The following is a 14,084-nucleotide window of genomic DNA, read 5'->3' as shown; positions in this document are numbered from 1 at the left end:
ATCCTCCCAAGAAAGTAAATGCAAAATCTAGGTGGCTCCAAGCATGCCATGTGAAATGCCAGCTGACCTCCGAAAGCCAGTGCTCCCTGCTGCAAGATTAACTATCTCTGAAACAAACTAATTAAAAGCAAACTTGTATTGAGTCACAACAGGGATGAATGTATAAGAGTACAAATTCTAGGCTTACACATTGGTTATGCACAGCACTAACACCTAAAATGTTAATATTTCTAATCTTTTTCTTTGTTTAAAGATATTCCATTAATCCTCAGTGTTGTTTTTTTTTTTTTTTCACTAAGGAATTTATGCCAGTCAATATGCTGTAGAGCTGCCCTAATGTTATTGAAATTATCTTTTTTTTTTAAGTTATATGTTTCAGTATACCCCACGTGCTTTTGCTTTTTTTTGAGTTTATTTAAAAAAACACGATATTGTGATCACTATTTCCCAAATGCTCCCATACTTGAATGTTTGTCAATAATCAACATTGTTTGTCATAACCAGATCTAGAAATAGTTACATAGCTGAAAAGATACTTGCGTCCATCAAGTTCAGCCTTCCTCACATTTGTTTTTTTGCTGTTGATCTAAAAGAAGGCAAAACAAACAGTTTGAAGCACTTCCAATTTTGCATCAAGCTAGGAAAAAAATGTGTCTGGGTAGTCGAATGTCTGATTTTAGTTCCAGACGCTCGATGACCAAACACCGCTGTTTGTGAGTTAAGATGGCCACCGTCACGTGTTCGTTACACGAACGGCGGCCACACACGAACCCAATTACCAGTGTTTGCAACATTCTTGCCTTCCCCTAATGGGAGGCACACGACCACAGCAGGGTGGTCTCTCTTTCCGTATTTCAATCGGTTCCCGAACCGACTAAGAGTTCTGGTTCGGGAACCGATTACATTATTACATACAGTTCAAAAACAGGCAATAATCAATGCAAAAGTCTCTTGTGGCTGCTTCTGCCACAATGCTCCCCCAGAACCAAGCCGGCATACACAGTCTGATCCCAATGGATCTGCTTGGGGATGTCTGGAGGAGTGCTCACAGATCATTTCTCGAGTTCTGTCTGTCTGGACAACCCGTCGGCGTTACCATTTTGTTTCCCTGGGCGATACTGGATGGTGAAATCAAATGGTTGTAGTGCCAAGCTCCATCTCAGTAGTCTAGCGTTGTCCCCTGACACCCGGTTTAGCCACAACAACAGGTTGTGGTCTGTGAGCAAGGCAAATTGTTGTCCATATAAGTAGGGCTGTAGTTTCTTGAGGGCCCACACCACTGCCAGGCATTCTTTTTCGATGGCGGCATAGCTTACTTCCCTGGGTAGTAGTTTCCGACTTAAGTAAGCGACTTGATGCTCGCCGCCATCGACCCCAACTTGGCTCAGCACTGCTCCCAATCCAAACATAGAAGCGTCTGTATGAACGAGAAAGCGTTTAGTTGGATCGGGAGCGGCCAGTACAGGGGCATGAATTAGGGCAGTTTTCAGTTCTTGGAATGCCTTCTCACACTCTGGGCTCCAGGTCACTACTTTGGGTAAGTTATTTTTGGTGAGGTCAGTAAGGTGCTTGACTAGGGCACTATAATTAGGTACAAATTTACGGTAATAACCGGTGGTCCCTAGAAAAGCTAAAACCTGAGTTTCCGTGCAAGGGGTTGGCCTCTTAGCTACGGCCTCTATCTTAGCGGGTTCTGGCTTTTGCTGCCCACTGCCTACCCTGTGGCCTAAGTACTGCACTTCGGCCATCCCTACGTGGCACTTGCTGGGTTTTAACGTGAGGCCTGCCTCCCTGATGCGGTCAAGGATGGATCCTATATGGGTCAAATGCTCGTCCCAGGAGTTGCTAAATATTGCTATGTCATCTAAATAGGCGCAAGCATACTCCTGGGATCCGTCCAGTAACCGGTCCACCATCCGCTGAAAAGTAGACGGCGCATTCTTCATTCCGAATGGCATCACCTTGAATTGGTATAGACCAAACGGGGTGACGAATGCGGACTTTGGGATGGCATCCTCGGCTAGTGGGATCTGCCAGTACCCTTTGCACAAGTCTATTGTGGTGAGGTACTGGCCCCTGGCCATTTTATCTAAGAGCTCATCGATTCGGGGCATGGGGTAGGCATCTGAAATTGTTTTATCATTAAGTTTCCGGTAGTCGACGCAGAAGCGGGTGGTTCCGCCCTGCTTCGGTACCAGCACTACCGGAGAGGCCCATGGGCTGCGTGTTCTATCACTCCTAGTTGTAGCATTTCGTCAATCTCCTTCCGCATATGATCTTTTACAGATTCGGGTATGCGGTAGGGGGTTTGTCGAAGAGGGTGTTGCCCTGGGGTTTCTACCCTGTGGGTAGCCAGCGGGGTATATCCGGGCTGGTTGGAGAATGTATCCCCCTTTTCCCGGATCAGCTCTAGTATTTGAGCTCGCTCTCTAGTGCTCAGCCTGTCTCCTAGCTGTAATTCCCCTAATTCGGTGTTGGCCCCCCTTGGGCTAATAGGTCTGGTAGGGGTAGATTATCCGGGTCCTCGGCGGTCGAGGCACATATGGCAGTTACTTCCTCGGTCCGCTCGTGATAGGGTTTCAGCATGTTAACGTGGAGCATGCGTCTACCGCCTGCTCCTGTACATGGGGCAATTATATAGGTGGTGTCACATACCTGTTTCACCACCTTATAAGGGCCTTGCCAGGAGGCCTGCAGTTTGTCATTTTGGACTGGCTGCAAGATTAACACCTTTTGCCCTATTTGAAAACTGCGGTCCCTGGCTCCCCTATCGTACCATCTGCGCTGTCGTTGCTGGGCCGCCTGGAGATTAGACCGTACCGTCTGGATTAGGGTCTCCAAGCGTTTACTGAACTCTAGTACATATGGGACGATAGGGGTACCGTTACTGGTGACCGTTCCCTCCCAGTGTTCCCTAATGAGGTCTAAGGGACCCCGCACTCTCCTTCCGATCCCTCAGCCAGTTTTGTAAATCCGGGGTTAACCCCTGGAAGAATTGCTCCAGTAGCAGTAATTGTAGCATGTCCTCCACTGTGGTTGCTTGTGCGGCTTGCACCCAACCTTTGCCCGCCCTAGTTAAGCGGTGTGCCCACTCCATGTGAGTATCTTTCTCCGTCTTTCGGCTTTCTCTGAACCGCTGTCGGTATGCCTCCGGGGTAATTGCATACCTGTCCAGGATCGCCTGCTTTACTTTCTGGTAGTCTCTGCTATCCTCGTCTGGCATGGTGCGGTAGGCTTCTGCTGCCCGTCCCGCTAGCTTACCCACCAGCAGGGGTACCTGGTCGGCGGCGTTGATCTCATGTAATTGCCATAACCTCACAAAGTCATGCAAGTAGCCATCAATGTCCTTGGTCTCCACATAGTTTTTAAAAGCATGGTACGGGATTTTAGGCTTCCCCGGTACTATGTGTGGTGGGGTTGGGGACCCCTCTCTGGACCTCCGGTCTGCCCGATGCTTTTCCATTATGTATTCGTGGACATCTGCCATAATCCTTTCCAAGGTTTCTGTGGGAGGTGTACCTGGGAAAAAGGCCAGTCTGCTTTGGAGTTCTTTTCCAAACTAATTATGTGTGCTGTCCCGAAGAGGTGCTGCAGCAGCTGCCTGGTCTCCCTCCATGAGTTCAGCAATAAGGGTAGCTTTGGTTTTATTGCTGGCAATAATTCCCCTTGCTTCCAATAGTTCTTTTAGCGTGGCCCGTTTCAAGTTGGTATAGTCTGTCCCCATTCACTATCCGTTCGGGTATATTCACATACCCTTTCGTGGAGATCGGGGCTTTCCATGGTATACTATCCCGATCCCCCTCCCCATCTTCTGTCTCATCCCAAATTTTCAGGGTTGTTGAAGTGGTTGGTAGGGGGTCAATGTGTGTGGGGCGTAGGTGTCTTGGTAGCCAGAATAGGTTGTGTATGCCCAGTGGCCTTTTATTTTTGTCCATTGTGGGGTTTCCCCTTCTACCGCGGATGCTTTAATTGCTGCTATGTGTGCAGCCTTATAGTACATGTGGGTATTTGGTAACCCAACCCTCCCCTTTCGACCGATCTTTGGAGAACCGAGGCTTCCACCCTTGGTTTCTTCTTTGCCCATATTAATCGTACAAGGAGACTCTGTAATGTTTTGAGGTAGGTTTTTGTTAGTTTTATGGGTAGTGTGCGTAAGAGATACTGGAATTTCGGGAGCAGCATCATCTTTATTGCTGCCAGCCTCCCTACCCATGATAAGTATTTGCCCTCCCATCCTTCCAGAGTCACCGCTAGTTCTTTGTAGAGTTTGGTGTAGTTTTTTTTCCATTAGCCTATTTAATTGGTGTTAAGACCTGCAGTGGTTATGGTACTGTGGTCTTCTGTTCCTTTCCCAACAGCTGAGCCTCAGTGATTATAGCTACAGCAGGGGGTAGAGATGAATACAGCTTCCAAGAGAATCCTTCCCAGTAAGTAGAATATTCCTCCCAAACATGAGCCCAGACTTCATGAAGGGTGTAACAGAACTAAGCTTTATTGAAACAGGCTGGCTTTTATGGGGAATCCTCTTGCAAGAGGACGTCCCATAACAAACAAATACATTCACCAACAGTTTTCCACTAATACACGCCCTCCCTCTGTCTGGGAGATATTGAGATAAGTTAAGGAATAAATCAATTATCTCCAGGCAAAGGGCACACATTTTCCCCAAAAGTTAGAACACCCCTTTCCCCACAAGGTATCCCCACAAAATACATATCCCCTGATCAGGGCCAGATTAAGAGCCCAGTGGGCCTGGTGCTGATAATTATGATGGGCCTAATTACAAAATCGTATTGACCAAAAACACTAAAACAGTCCTACCTCCTAAGTGTCATGTATAGAAACATAGAAACATAGAATGTGACGGCAGATAAGAACCATTCGGCCCATCTAGTCTGCCCAGTTTTCTAAATACTTTCATTAGTCCCTGGCCTTATCTTATAGTTAGGATAGCCTTATGCCTATCCCACGCATGCTTAAACTCCTTTACTGTGTTAACCTCTACCACTTCAGCTGGAAGGCTATTCCATGCATCCACTACCCTCTCAGTAAAGTAATACTTCCTGATATTATTTTTAAACCTTTGTCCCTCTAATTTAAGACTATGATAGAAACATAGAATGATGTATCTGATGGAGATGATGCTGTAGGGAAACTCATAGGATGCAACTATGAGAAAACACATACCCTTTGCTAATCTCATGCTTTCATCTTTCAAGTAAACCCATACCCCCTAACAGCAGTGTCCAGTAAAGCAGGAAGTCTATGGATGCGGTAAAAGGGTGGGCTACTGACACAAATCACATAACCAGAACGTCCGAAAGGCCGAACATACACAAAAAGGGGGAATGTCTGTGTCCCTATGTCTCCCAGTCCCTTAGTGTTTGTGTCCTCATGTCTCCCAGTGTCCCCATGTCACTAGGGGACATTGAGAGACATTGGGACACTGGGAGACATGGGGACACAGATACTAGGGAACACTGGGAGATCTGGGAAATCTGAGACTCTTGGGGACACTGGGTGACAGACACGAGGGGACACAGGGAGACATGGGGCACTGAGACACTGTGATATATAGGGGACACTGGAGACTTGATAAAAACCTGGGTACAGGTCAAAATGTTGCGGTGTCCAATAAACCTGCTTAAAGCTATCTGTGTGCCTGAGATTTTTTTCTTTTATACTAGGGAACACTGCGACACTACGGGCACAGAGACACTACGGGCACAGAGACACTACGGGCACAGAGACACTACGGGCACAGAGACACTACAAGCACAGAGACACTATGGGCACTGAGAGACATGGGGCACTGAGACATTGATACATAGGGGACACTGATACATAGGGGACATTGGAGACTTGATAAAGACCTGGGTACAGGTCGAAACGTTGCGGTGTCCAATAAACCTGCCTAAATCTATCACAGTGAGTGCCTGAGATATTTTCTTTTATACTAGGGGACACTGAGACACTAGGAGACAGGGGGACACAGAAACATTGGGAGACTAGGGGACTTTGGGAGTCTAGGGAACACTGAGACACTGAGACACTAGGGACACTGGCACACTACAGACACTGAGAGACACCAGGGACACATGGGGATACTGAGATACTAGGGACACTGGCTGGGAGACATGGGGACACTGCCATGTCTCCTATGTCTCAAAGTCGCCCAGTGTCCCCATGTCTCCCTGTGTCTCCATGCCTCTCAGTGTCCCCATGTCGCCCAGTGTCCCCTAGTGTTTGTATCCCCATGTCTCCCAGTGTCCCTTAGAGTCTGTGTCCTCATGTCTCCCAGTGTCCTGATGTCACTAGGACACTAGGGGACACTTAGAGACATGGGGACACTGGGAGACATGGGGCCACTGTGTCCCTAGTGTCTCTCTCAGGGTCATGGGCGTCTGAATGGGGGGGATAAAGGGGGGTACTTGGCCTCTCCCCCCCCCCCCCCCCCGGATTTTTCAGCTTGTGCTGCTATTTTTCGTTTTAGTGTGAGAATACAGTGCAATACCAGCGCTGGCCAGTAGGTGGCGCTGTGAATGGAGAAAGGCAGGAAGCTACAGCTTATCCCTGCCTCTCTCTCATGACTAAAACCGCAGGGTAGCAGCACAGAGGCAGCCTACAGAGCAGGTAAGTGAGGGATGGGGGGTGGGGGAGACCGTAAAGAGGAAGGTAAAGTAGAAGGAGCAGAAAGGTTCTGCAAGGGGCAGGAGGGGTCAGCAAGGAATAGAAAGGGGCAGCAAGAAGCAGGAAGGGGTCGAAAGGTTTTCAAGGAGCAGGAGGGTAAAGTAGAAGGAGCAGCAAGGAGCAGGAGGGGTCAGCAAGGGGCAGGAGGGGTCAGCAAGGGGCAGGAGGGGTCAGCAAGGAGTAGAAAGTGTCTGCAAGAGGCAGGAGGGGTCAGCAAGGAATAGGAAAGGGCAGCAGGAAGGGGTAGGGACGGTCTGCAAGGAGCAGGAGGGGTCACCAAGGAGTAGTAAGGGTCTGCAAGGAGCAAGAGGGGTCAGCAAGGAGTAGGAAGAGGCAGCAAGGAGTAGGAAGAGGCAGCAAGGAGCAGGAAGGGGCAGCAAGGAGTAGGAAGAGGCAGCAAGGAGTAGGAAGAGGGAGCAGGAAGGGTCTGCATGGAGCAGGAAGGGTCTGAAAGGAGCAGGAAGGGGCAGAATGGAGTAGGAAGAGGCATCAAGGAGCCGGAGGGGTCAGCAAGGAGTAGAAAGGGTCTGCAAGGGGCAGGAGGGGTCAGCAAGGAGTAGTAAGGGTCTGCTAGGAGAAAGAAGGGGCAGCAAGGAGAAAGAAGGGGCAGAAAGGAGTAGGAAGGGTCTGCAAGGAGCAGGAAGGGTCTGCAAGGAGCAGGAAGGGGCAGGAAGAATCAGAAGGAACAGAAAGGATCAAGAAGCTGGAAGGGGCAGAAAGAAGCAGGAAGGGCAGTAAGAAGCAGGAAGGGTCTGCAAGAAGCAGGAAGGGCCATCAAGGAGCAGAAAGGGATCAGAAAGAGAAAGGAGCAGAAGGGCGCAAAATAAGCAGAAAGTAGCAGAAAGGTAAAGGAGCAGAAGGAGCCTCAGAAGACAAAGAAGACTGTGTCAAATGAAGGAGAAGAAAATGAGATTGGAGCACTTGATTCTGGACACCACATCATAAGGCATTGGTACCTGGGCCTGGCAGGGAAACATTGGACCTTCTCATCTCCCCAGGTAAAAACAAACAATATCAGTGTTAATGTGTTCACTTTTATTTACTGAGTGTCAGGAAACACAGAGGGCCGCTGGGTAGGGGTGCCGCTGATTGGCTAAATGGGTCAGCTAGCACTCTAAGCCAATCAGTAGCTCCCCATTCATAAAAACGTAAAACCTTTTTATGAATCGTGTCAGCTGACCACTCTAGCCAATCAGCGGCACCCATGCCCAACGTCAATCTGCACTTCCTGACACTCTGTTTCAGAAGTCGAATACCATTGAGCGACCTGGAGATCTGGAGCTGAAGGACGCCTTTGGGGGTAAACCATTTGAGAGCGGTTTCACCCCTTCAAAGAAAGAGCACCCAGGGGCCTCCTTGCATCACAGCATTTTCATTTAGATAAAGTTGTTATGGTGACAAGAATGTTCCTGTAATTTGATGAAAGCAACACTATAGTGTCAGGAATACAAACATATATTCCTGACACCGTAGTTGTGAAAACGCTATTCATCCTTGCTTTATGTGAAAATGACTATGCTCCTTCCCTTTCATGACACTGTCAAAAAGGGGCCAAGCATGGATGTCATTACAATTATGCCCCCCCCGCCCCCCCGATCGGAAAAATTCCTGCGGACGTCCATGCACAGGGTCCCCATGTTCCCCAGTGTCCCAATGTCTCAGCGTCCCCATGTCTCGGAGCTGCTGTCTGGACTGAGCTGCTCCACCGCGGATCAGTGAGTAGAGAGAGGCAGGGAGGGAGATGCCGTAACTTCTTATCACTGCCTCTCTCCACACAAACAGAGACCCCTACTGGCCGGCGCTGGTATTGCAGAATAATCTATGTTTATACTGAAACAGACATTTGTATTGCCGGTATTACTGCAATACCGGCACCGGCTAGGCAGCCTCAAATACCTGAGAAATACTTATGAGAAATACCTGGCAACCCTAAGAAATATATGAGAAATACCTGGCAACCCTAAGAGTAGTGTGTAAAAAAAAAAAAAAAAAAGTAAAATTTTTTTATTTTTTTTTTAAACCAATGGGCCTATTCCATGGGCCTGGGCCTGGAGCTGCAGCTCCATCAGCCCCTATGTTAATCCGGCCCTGCCCCTGATAGCCCCGATCTGGGAGACAAACATATCCAAATTTCACCCAGATCGGTTCAGGGGTTCTTGAAAAGTGTGGAAGTCCTGTTTTACCGACCACACACGAGGCTCCTGCCCAAAACAGTTCCACGAATTCAGCGTGTGCGGTCGGTCAATTGGGAAAAAGGCGAAAAGCGGTCAAAATACCGAGTAGATCCTCCTGGCTCATAGTAGCGATTGTTCCCCTGGTCTGCACGAACATAACTACCGAATGCCGCTCGTCTGGCTGTTCGGTAAGTAGGAGAAGCGGGAGTTCGGTGGTTTGTGCGGTCGAGTGTCTGATTTTAGTTCCAGACACTCGACGACCAAGTCCCGCTGACTCCCCTCGTGCGAACAAGATGGCCGCCGTTTTCTTTTCCACGTGGCGTTCGGCTATACGAACAGCGGCCACCCAGGGAACACATAATCGACGGCGCTTTTGAACATAACAAGCCAGGAGGGGGTCGGGGTTTGGTAGTTTCAAACTGCCGAACTAATAACCAATTTTAGGCAGAAAAATGTAGCAAACACATAAACATAGAAGAAAAGGTCGGATAAAGTCCATTTTCTTCACAATTGGGTCGGAATGTTAATGCCTAGGAACGTGATGTGGTCCGTTCTCTAATCGAATGGGAAGGCAGACTTAAGTCTGTCGAGGGCTTCTGTCCCAATCCCCACCCCCATGGCTTGGGTCTTGCTAATGTTTAATTTATAGTATGAATGCCGTCCATATTCTAGAAGTTTCCAGCAAGTTGGGCAGGGATATCTGGGGTTGCATCAGAGTGAGCAGTATGTTGTGAGCAAATAAGTTCGTTTTATATTCCCTGTCTCCTATGGTCACCCCATGTATTGAGGCATGTTACCTTATGGCTGTTGCTAGCGGTTCCAGCGCTAGAACATATAACAATGGGGAGAGCGGGCACCCCTGGCGAGATCCATTAGTTATTTGGAAGGGGTCTGACACGAACCTCACGTTTAAAACTTGGGCTGTTGGCCTGTTGTATAGAGCCCTGACCGCCGAGAGGAAGCCCTCTGGCACCCCGACCTTAGTGAGGACTGCCTCGAGGAACTCCCAGCTCAATCGATCGAAGGCCTTTTCTGCATCTAGTGCCACCACCACGCCTCCCACTCTCATGCGCTGGGCACTGTACATTATGTCAAGCACTTTCCTAGTATTGTCTCCCCCCCTGCCTTTTATGAACCCCACTTGGTCCGAGTGGATGATGTGTGGGAGCAGGCTTCCCAACCTTTGGGCATATATTTTAGCGTATAGTTTGGCATCGGTGTTTAGGAGGGAGATAGGGCGGAAGTTTTGGGGGCAAGTGGGTGGCTTTCCAGGCTTGGGTAGCGTTATGATGTGGGCTAGTAGGGTTTCACGGGGTAGGCTTTGTTGCTGGGTGGCTTCGTTATAGGCTTTCGTTAAGTATTGCACCAGGATGGGTTTGAATGCTTTGTAGTAGCAGTTAGCAAAGCCATCTGGGCCTGGGGCTTTGCCCGTTGGGAGTTGTTGGATTGCTGCGGCCACCTCCTCTTCGGTGATACAGGAGGAGAGTTTGTGTTGTTGTTGTGGTGTGAGTGAGGGCATTGATATCTCGTTCAAGTATTGCTTTATAGCCTGTGGTCTTGGTACGTGTGTTTTTGTGTCATTTGCCAGATTGTAGAGGGATGCATAGTATTTGGCAAACACATTGCTAATGTCTTTGGGGGCTGTGACCTTGTGTCCCTCCTCCGATTGGATATGTGCTATGTGCGATCTTTTGTTTAATTTGGAGTGTTTTGAGGCCTTGTGCAACTAGTTTGCCTGCCTTGTTTCCTTAAGTATATTGTATTGCCTTAAGTCTCTGGAGGTGCTGACCTGTTCTATCTAGTGCCTAATTGATATTGTGGGGCTGGTAGCAAACCCTTAACTCTAGGGTGTTTGTCTATTCCCTTTGTGTGACCAGTGTAACGGAGTTCTCAGCCCCCACCCGCTTTTTTGTTATCACAAGTGTCTCTTATGCCGTACATAGTCCCAAAGTCTCTTTATTTCACTTGCCACGTTCTGCGGTGCTTGCTCCCTCTACCTGCGTCTGGGCACTTTCCGCCATGTAGGTGTGGCCCCGCTGCGATCAGTCATTGTTGCTGTGGCGGTTGGTGACGGTATTTCCCAATCCTGGAGCGCTTTTAGGCCAGCTTCAGGGGTATGGATGGCAGTTATTGTGCCTTCATGGGAGATGAGCAGCTTTACCGGAAATCCCCATCGGTATGGCTTCTTATGTTGCCGCAGTTGGTCTGTAATAGCTGCAAAGGTCTTTCTCTTCTTCAGTGTTGCTGCGTAAATTGTTGTTCTCTGGTGTGGCTCTTGGAGGGATTGGCGTTGTCTGCTTGCTCTCATAATGTCCTCTCTAACGTGGAAATAATGTAAGCGCACTAACACGTCTCTCGGCGCATCCGTGGCTAAAAATCTTGGCTTTGGAACTCGGTGGTATCTGTCCAGCAGGAGCAGGTCTTGAGGTAGATCAGGCGCCAGGACTTTAAACAGGCTCTGTAGGTGTGCATGAAGGTCTGCTGTGCTCACCGACTCTACTATGCCCCTGATCCTGAGGTTATTGCGCCTTGATCTGTCCTCCATGTCTGTGATTTTATTTTCCAGGGTTTCCATGTTGTCATGCATCCCCTCCATGTCTGCCCGCAGCTCCTTGTATGCTTCAGTCTGGTCCGCCATTTGATCCTCCAGCGTTGAGGTCCTTGTGCCCCGATCTTGTATGTCTGCCCTGATTTCTTTTAGGGCTGATTGAAATGTGTGCTGTATTTTATCATGCATGCGGTCCAGCATACTTTGTAGGATCCCCTGGGTCACTGGCGCTTCAGACTGTATAGGTCTCTGCAGCTAGCTGGCTTCTTCCTCTGCGCCATCTTGCGGCTCTTCTAGCGCGACTGTGGGTTTGTTTGGAGCGTTATCGGACGCTGAAGAAGTTATTTTTGTCAGATTTTTCCGCCTGCCGCCTGCCCTTCTGCTGTGCCATCTTGTTGGTGAGTCGATATGCAATTTTGGCCGTCGGGTGATCGTTCCGCTAATTGGTTAGGCCATGGTATCTCGGAGCTACTCTAACATGCGGCTGCTCCGGTCGTGCTCCAGGCCACGCCCCTGAATATTATCCCTTAATAACCTTTCAAATACTTTTCCAGCCACAGAAGTTAAGCTCACAGGTCTATTATTTCCATGCAAGGATTTTGAACCCTTTTTGAATATAGGAACCACATCCACCTTCCTCCAATCCTCCGGAACACTTCCTGAAAGAAAAGAATCTTGAAAGATTAAAAACAGAGGTTTACTTATTTCTACACCTAGTTCCTTAAGTACTCGTGGATGAATACCGTCTGGCCCTGGAGCTTTGTTTATATTAACTTTCTTTAGTTGCTTGTCTTGAGTTAACCAATTAAAATTTGTCTGCAAGTTTTTAGCAGCAATTGTTTGCACATCTAATGTCATGGGTTCTTCCTTAATAGAGATGTCCCGAATAGTTCGCTGGCGAATAGTTCCTGGCGAACATAGATTGTTCGCGTTCATCGCGGCGGGCGAACATATGCGATGTTCGGTATGCCCCCTATTCGTCATCATTGAGTAAACTTTGACCCTGTGCCTCACAGTCAGCAGACACATTCCAGCCAATCAGCAGCAGACCCTCCCTCCCAGACCCTCCCACCTCCTGGACAGCATCCATTTTAGATTCATTCGGAAGCTGCATTCTTAGTGAGAGGAGGGACAGTGTAGCTGCTGCTGCTGATTTAATAGGGAAATTGATAGCTAGGCTAGTGTATTCAGTGTCCACTACAGTCCTGAAAGACTCATCTGATCTCTGCTGTAAGCCCAAAAAGCCCTTTTGAGGGCTAGAACATCAGTCTTTTTTTTTTTATCTGTGTCATCTAATTGCAGTTGCCTGCCTGCCTGCCAGCGTGTGTGTCAGGCTCACAGCGTATACTTTGCCCACTTGCCCAGTGCCACCACTCATATCTGGTGTCACAGTACCTTGCATTTAAAAAAAAAACAAAAAAAACTTTTTTGACTGTAATATAATTGCAGTCAGTTTCCTTCACACGTGTGCGTTTCAGGGCCTGCCAGGGCCCAGTGTCACACCAGTGCAACTCATATCTGGTGTAACAGTAGTGAACATTTTAAAAAATAAATACATTTTGACTGTAATAGATTGAATAGCAGTTAGTTGTCTGCAAGCGTGTGTGTCAGGCCTACAGCGTCTACTCTGCCAACTTCTGCCAGTGCACAGTGCCACTCATATCTGTTGTCACAGTAGCTTGCACGCATAGTACCACTAATCGAAAAAAAAAATGGCAGGCAGAGGCAGGCCACCCTGCAGGGGCAGTCGTGGTCATGGTGCTGTGATTCCCTTTGGCCCTAGAATAATGGCCAGTGTTCAGAGGCCACGTACCCTGAACTCGAAAAGTTCTGAGGACATAGTTGACTGGCTAACACAGGAGACCCAATCTTCTACAGCTTCCGTTCGGAACCTTGACGCACCATCCCTCCTCCAGCTTAGCTTCGGGCACCTCTCAAGTTACCACTCACCCGCCTGCCGCCACCACCAACACTAGCACCACAGCCGCTTCACTTGATCTGTCCGAGGAGTTATTTACACATCAATTGGAAGAAATGAGTGATGCGCAACCATTATTGCCAGAGGACTTAGACAACAGGAATATGTCTCAGGCAGTATTACACACATGGACATACGGTGTGATGATGTTAATGTTGTACCCGCTGCTGCTTCCTTTGCTGAGTTGTCAGATACAAGTGAAGCGGTTGATGATGACGATGCGTCCATGGATGTCACGTGGGTGCCCGCTAAAAGAGAAGAAGAACAGGGGGAAAGTTCAGATGGGGAGACAGAGGAGGAGGAGACGAGTTGGAAGCAGGGGGAGCTCGTCGCAAGGAGCTAGTGGCACAGTCAGACAGCATGCATCGGCAAATCAATAATTCAATGATTGATTGGCGTGCTTTCAGCCAGACAGCACGCCAATCAACGCATGATGTTGCCACCACCAGAATGCCGTCATTGCAGAGCTCAGCAGTGAGGCATTTTTTGTGTGTCTACCTCTGACAACAGCGATGCCATTTGCACCCTGTGCCAATGTGAGTCGTGGGAAGTCCAACACCCACCTAGGTACAACTGCTTTGCGAAGGCACATGATCGCACATCACAAACGCCTATGGGATCAACACATGAATACAAGCAGCACACAAACTCAAAGCCACCATCCTCCTCCTGGTCCAGCATCTTCAGCCATGTC

At 48.6% G+C, this 14,084-nt stretch overlaps 1 protein-coding gene across 2 annotated transcripts in view; it reads left to right on the top strand.

Annotated features, from left to right (window-relative positions):
- Positions 1–14,084, top strand: part of PIGG (phosphatidylinositol glycan anchor biosynthesis class G (EMM blood group)) — a 556,446-nt gene that overhangs the window by 497,382 nt on the left and 44,980 nt on the right. The window lies entirely within an intron of this gene.

This window comes from Pelobates fuscus, chromosome 5 (assembly GCF_036172605.1).
Source record: "Pelobates fuscus isolate aPelFus1 chromosome 5, aPelFus1.pri, whole genome shotgun sequence".
NCBI classification, from domain to species: Eukaryota; Metazoa; Chordata; class Amphibia; order Anura; family Pelobatidae; genus Pelobates; species Pelobates fuscus.
This window is presented reverse-complemented; position numbering and strand designations above follow the sequence as displayed.